The sequence below is a fragment of the Struthio camelus genome, chromosome 9 (genome assembly GCF_040807025.1).
Source record: "Struthio camelus isolate bStrCam1 chromosome 9, bStrCam1.hap1, whole genome shotgun sequence".
NCBI classification, from domain to species: Eukaryota; Metazoa; Chordata; class Aves; order Struthioniformes; family Struthionidae; genus Struthio; species Struthio camelus.
In genome coordinates, this window is record NC_090950.1 from 11,366,183 (window position 1) to 11,372,182 (window position 6,000).

Here is a 6,000-nt window from a genome sequence, read left to right on the forward strand (position 1 = left end):
TATGTATGAAATGATCGCAAAAATCGAAAAAGGCAAATTTGATGCCAGTCTTTGAAACAGAGAAGAAGGGAGAAAATTGGGGGGATTTTAGAATGGTCAGTTAATGGCAATTCCTTGAAATGTAATGGAACTAACAACCAAATAGAATTTTGTAAACCTTTGAAAAAACTATGTAAAAGCCATCTTGGATTTAAGATTGTGGAATTCTTTCCACAGGTACCATACCTAGTGCATGAGGAAGAAACAGCAGCTGTTGTTTATCTTGACTTTGATGAGGTCTTTGTCATGATGCCCTCCAAAGCAAGCTAGAAGAACAGAGTCATGATAGACTACTATAGGATGAATGCAAAATTGGTTAGATACTTATATCCTATATAATAGTTACCAGTGTTTAACTGTTACAGTATTAATATGTATTCCATAATGTTCTGTCTTATTTTCTGGATCCATTTCATTTTTTCTGTTGATGATTGAATGGAGTATTGATTTAATTGGCAGATGACTTGAAACTTTGGAGCAAGTACTCCAGTACTCCAGAGAGTACTTTGGCAGTCTTGATAGGCTTAAAAGTGATCTTAACAAAGTAATCTGAGAACAGAGCTACTGAAAAGAGTGAGATGAAGTAAAATATGGGTAAGTGCAAAGATATTACACTTAGGTTGGAAAAAACAGATGCTGAAACGTGGCTGTTCTGAAAATATTTTGTGTGTTGAAGTTGACAGCAGCTAACTGTGGCTAGATAGTGTTCGTGCTTTTGTCAAATTGGCAGTAGTATACTGAGTTGTGTAAATAGTCCTCAAGACAAATGAGATAATCTGTCTAACTGACTCTGGGCTGGCAAGGTCTCTGTGTCTGGTCTGGGACACTGTACTTGAAGAAGGACATGGAACGTCAATAGACTGAAAGAGTCTAGAGGAAAGGGGCTAGGGTAATCATGACAGACGATTGAAAGAAAGGGATTTGTTTAACCTAGAGGAGAGAATGCGAAGAGAGGCAGCACGTTTCCAAATGTTTAGAAAGCTGTGGAAGAAAGGAAGGCAGGAGGGAAGGCAGGCAAGCAGTCAGGGAGGGAAGGAAGGAAGAAGGCAAAGAAGAAGGGAGGGAAGGAGGCAGGAGGGAAGGTGCTCGCGTGGACAGAATAAGAGGAACTTAAATTGCTACGGGAAGTCTTCTAATTAAATATTAAGAACATTTCATATAGTGACACTAGTAAAACCTGGAGCAAATCATCTAGGATGAGAGGCATGGAGGCCTTAAAAGGTTAGACAAGTGTCTGAAGATAGTGACAAGACATGTAGCCTGTCCTGCTTTTTGAAGTACTGTAATGGCTGAAATGGCCTGGAGAAGTCTCTGTGCTTCTGTACCCCTTTATGCTTATATTCTGATCTGTCACTGAGAAACTGAATGAGAGGCAAAATCTTTGGATTCATCTGGAAATGCCCAAAATGGAGAAAAATGTTCCTGTTGGTTGTAGAGTTCTACTGTACGCAGAAACAGTGAGCAATGAGCAGAGCGTGTTTTCGTAGAACAGCTCTGCGCATAGTTATAGAGAAATGCATATGCTTTTAAATAAAGACAGAGGAAGTAAACACAACGTTGTAGTGGGAAACTCTGCTTATGCACTGCAGTTTGCTACACTGAATGGTTTGTACAATGAAGTTTTGCACTGAGCTCTAGATTTTTGGTTTTGACTTGGAATGTAGGATATTCTCTCTTACTAGTTCCCTGATAGCCCACAGGCAGTAAAATTAGAAGTGGCTAGCATGCAAGAAAACATACTATAATTAGAAGCTGTTCTTTCTTTTATTTTCTCTGTGGATTTGAATAAGAAAAATGTTAAAAATAAAGTTATGAGCAAAGTTAATTTTTTACTGATTTTTTTTCAGCTCTAGAGGTATAAACATCTTTATTTGTTAATGATAGGAGTAGTAGAGACAGCTGTTCTTAATTGAAGAAAACTCTCCTGATATTTTCTTCTAGTTAGACAAGACCAAAGCCTGAATCTGCACACCTCTGAAACTTCAGAGGTTCAGAGCTGGTTTAGGCTGTGAACTTTGCATCTGGTCCATATCAATATAATAAACCAATCTAAAGAAAAAATACCAAAGCCAATTTTAGAAGTGATGTGTATATTAAAACTCCTTTCATTCATACTCTTTTAAGGTTATACATTCATCCCTATTCCAAGTGCCTAAGTTTGTGCAACATGCTTTCTGAGAAGTAGAGTTAGAATAAGCAATCATAAGTTGCAGGCTTATTATAGGTAGTTTTGTCATAAGGAGTACAGGCAAGTGTCTAGGGATCAAATCCTTAGGGCTGTCCTAGTGAGATGGACCTCAGGAGAATGTTCACGATTTGCATTTTCTGGGTAACTTCAGCTCCCCTGTGGGTGTCTGATGCTGCAGTAGAGTTAGGAAGGACTGCTACCTGGGTTAAACATATCTATATCTATATTTAGATATATATTCTTAACTATCATAAAACTGACATAGTGAGCTGCTGGTCTTGTGCTGAAACAGGATGTATGCTGAGAAATGCACACTCAGTTGAAAATGAGCCCCTTGGAAGATCAGTACTGTGTTCTCTGTAATAGCAGGCTACTTGCATCATATGACTATGGATTTTGGGATCGCTCTACTGTCTTTTCTATGCGCTAAAGAGCGTCAGTGCAGCAGGAGACTGGCGAGTGGTTACTGGTCGTGGTGGAGTACTGCTGAGTGTTCCACAGTGAGGAAGTGCTGAAAGACCTGAAACAGAGTTATGAAGGTCAAATCCTGCACACTCTATGTATCTGTATCTCTCTCTCTCTCTCTCTCTCTCTCTCTCTCTCTCTCTCTCTCTCTCTCTCTCTCTGTATCTCTATATAGATATATAGATATGCACACACACACACATATGTATGTATAGATGTATATATTTTTTCTGCCTGAATAATAAAGAGCTACCTTTTGAAATACCTCTCTGTTCAACAGAGCACTGGGTAAGCTTATATTGTCATTGGGGGCTTATTGCTGTTAAGTCATTATGAACAATAGCATGGATTTATTTATTATTAAAACCTTTTTTTCAAAAGGCATAGCTACAGAAGCCAGGGGGAGGTCAGCAATCTTACCTCTCCTAAACCCATGCTTCATTAAAGTGGACTGGCTTTCTGTAGGCTAGGCATTAGCTTTGTTCTGCCTATACTTAATTTGTTCCAAGTGTAGCGGAGCCCAGCTGGGGCATAAGGCATAAGTTGTAAGAAGACCCTTACAACCAACATTTATGTGTTTGTGCATGCAGCTGGAGCAAAATTAAACAGCTCATCCATATCTACAACTAGCAACAAAACCAACATAAACATTCTTGCACAACTAATCTATAAAGCAATATATCTTCATTAGCAAGGTAACATTTTATGTTATTGGTATTAAAGATCTTTTTGAGTCAGGTTTCACTGCAGTTGTTATTGATGAATAAAACTCTGTGAGCTGAAATTGTTGTCTTTTAAAAAATACGAATCCTGATTTGGTGGATTTATTTTTCTTGCATTGCTTCCAGCCACATCTCCTATTAAGCCATAAAATATTGTGTATGTATTATTTCACAAGTGTCAGTTATGACTCATACTGAACACTGCAGGTATGAGACGGTAGCAAAATAATGAAGTAATATTGGGGTATGTGTATCATTTAGGGTTATTTTAAGAATGGATTTTGACTTTTATCAGTCATAGTTTAAATATGACTTGCTCAATAACATGTTCAGTTGTAATCAGATAATTTAATGTCTACTGACAGGTCTTTTGTGACTGAGACCCAATTTTAGCTCTGCATACCAAGGAGCTTGCCAAGGAAAAGTAACCCTTTTTACTGAGTAAAGAAGGATAATGGATAACTTCTGGAATTAAGTGAAAAATTGAATCCAGCTTCCTGTGTGCACTTTAGGTCCCACACTGGGATTACAGAACTAGCTCTGAACTGCTTGGCTGCTGACAATAAAGATTTTATATGTGTCATGTTGAATTTTCAAAGAAGTTCTCGAATCAAGAAGGTCATTTTTACATTGAGTCCAGGCTGTTTGTTTAAGAATTTAAGTGCTTTGCACTGGCTTCTCTTCTCTGTGGGACTCAGTTTACGTAGCCATTTTGGAGAAAAATGGTAATATAGCAGTTTAAGGAAAGGGGAGAAAAAAAAAAATAAGGTCATATGCAAACAGAATTTTGAAGTGTTAGCCTACTTTCCGTCATTAAGAATTTATCCACTGCAGAGCTCTCATTGGCCAAGTGCTTTCTTGCCAATGAGTTCACTGTAAGAGAAATTTTATAAACATAGGAGTCATGGCATTCCCTTACTATGCATATTATTATATGTGTATATCTGTGTACATATAAGCAATGCAGAATCATTATCCTTTACCAGTGAAGATGCCTCTGCCCTTGGCATGAGACAGCGAAGAAAATAAAGGTACTTTTTCATGTAGTCTACATTATAAAATATTTATATACTGTCTTCTGTAGCACATAACCTATTACATTATAGGTCATCTTGTCTGTAGAGTGTTTAATTTTGAGAACTACTTGACTGCGCCATGCAGTCGCTGGGGATAGACGCATGAGACAGCCCTACAAAAAGGATATGCAGTCATTTCTAATCTGCGCATATAAATGGATCACACAGGACTTAAGACATATATGAATATCTATTGTGAAAAATCTCAAAGGTCTGTATTAAAAGCTTCTCCATATTAACATGGTATGCTCCCACAGAGATTTGCTGCAATGCTCCATTAATCAAGAAAAGCTGCATTAATCAAAATATAGACTGAATTTTTAAAAGCATATTTAAAGTAAATACTTATTCCTGCGCAGTTATATGTGCTAATACAGTTAGCTAGAACTGTGTGAAACTCTCAGTCAAGAAAAGATCAGTTGATCTTAACACAGCCTTCAAAACAGGGCTTTAACTTTGCATTTTATGCTCCTTGGCATGAGACAGCTTTACAATCTTTGTATTTGTAAAGGATTTATGTACTTTATAGAAAACTTCCGTGTGCATTGAGGGGAGAATATTTTCTTTGAAATTCCACTGCGTGAATTCCACAAGAAAATAACCAGGAAGCCCTGTGATGTGATATTGTTGCCAGACTCTCACTTAACTACTCATTTGTCTTTTAACTCAGTCGTGGGAACAGTAATTTACTAATCTAATTCAATGTGTTTTTTTGCATTTGGAGATCAATCCTGCCTCCATGGAAAATCAGTAACAAAACTTTATTGATTTCTCTGGGACAAGATAAGACCCTTTACACATGGGTGGACCTTATACTGTCATTTTTTTTTGTATAATTACTTAAATATTAATAAGTGCTTTTGCCTACCACAGATTTTGCCAGCATCTGTAAAAGGAAACTGAGAGCGAAGCTGCCTTACCCAAAGAGCCGCAACGGGTCAAGCGCACAGCCAGGATTTCTAGTCCCCTGAACCACACTGCGTAGGGGCCTCCTCTATGAGTATGTCGCACGAAGCGGTATCAGATTATGAAATGTGTTATTAATGTACTTCATAACTTAGTGTTTCCAACTACTAAAATGACTATTTTTCCTTCCCAGACGCAGATAATAGCTGCAGTTCTCAGAAGAAAGCAATTATATTGTAAACAAATATTTTTGGGAGGAAATCTATTATAATGACAAGAATGTTCTCCCTTTTTGCCAGTAAGTAAGAAATATTTTACAGACTCTGCTACTGAATTTACTGTACATCCAGTTTCTTGTTGGATTAAGTATGATAAAGAAAGGAGGGACTGAAACTGAGTCTCAGAGACTTTACTTCTGGTGTTGATGCCATGTCATTTTGTATTCTGGCTCTGCGTTAGTTGTAAGATTTGGCAGCTAACATAGAAATATTCTAAAACCCATCAGTTAGCTCTATAAAACCATTTACAGTTGTACAAACAATTCAGGAGCTTATAATCCTTAAAATCTAGACAAACTGTCAAGTGTAGAGATACACAAGAGTCA

General features: G+C 37.5%; 1 long non-coding RNA gene across 1 annotated transcript in view; it reads left to right on the top strand.

Annotated features, from left to right (window-relative positions):
- Positions 1–5,653, top strand: part of LOC138068207 (uncharacterized) — a 29,981-nt gene extending 24,328 nt beyond the window's left edge. The window contains exons 5-6 of the long non-coding RNA XR_011142908.1: positions 5,364–5,490; positions 5,590–5,653. This is a non-coding gene — a long non-coding RNA (uncharacterized lncRNA). The remainder of the gene's footprint in view (positions 1–5,363; positions 5,491–5,589) is intronic.
- The last annotated feature ends 347 nt before the right edge of the window (positions 5,654–6,000 follow it).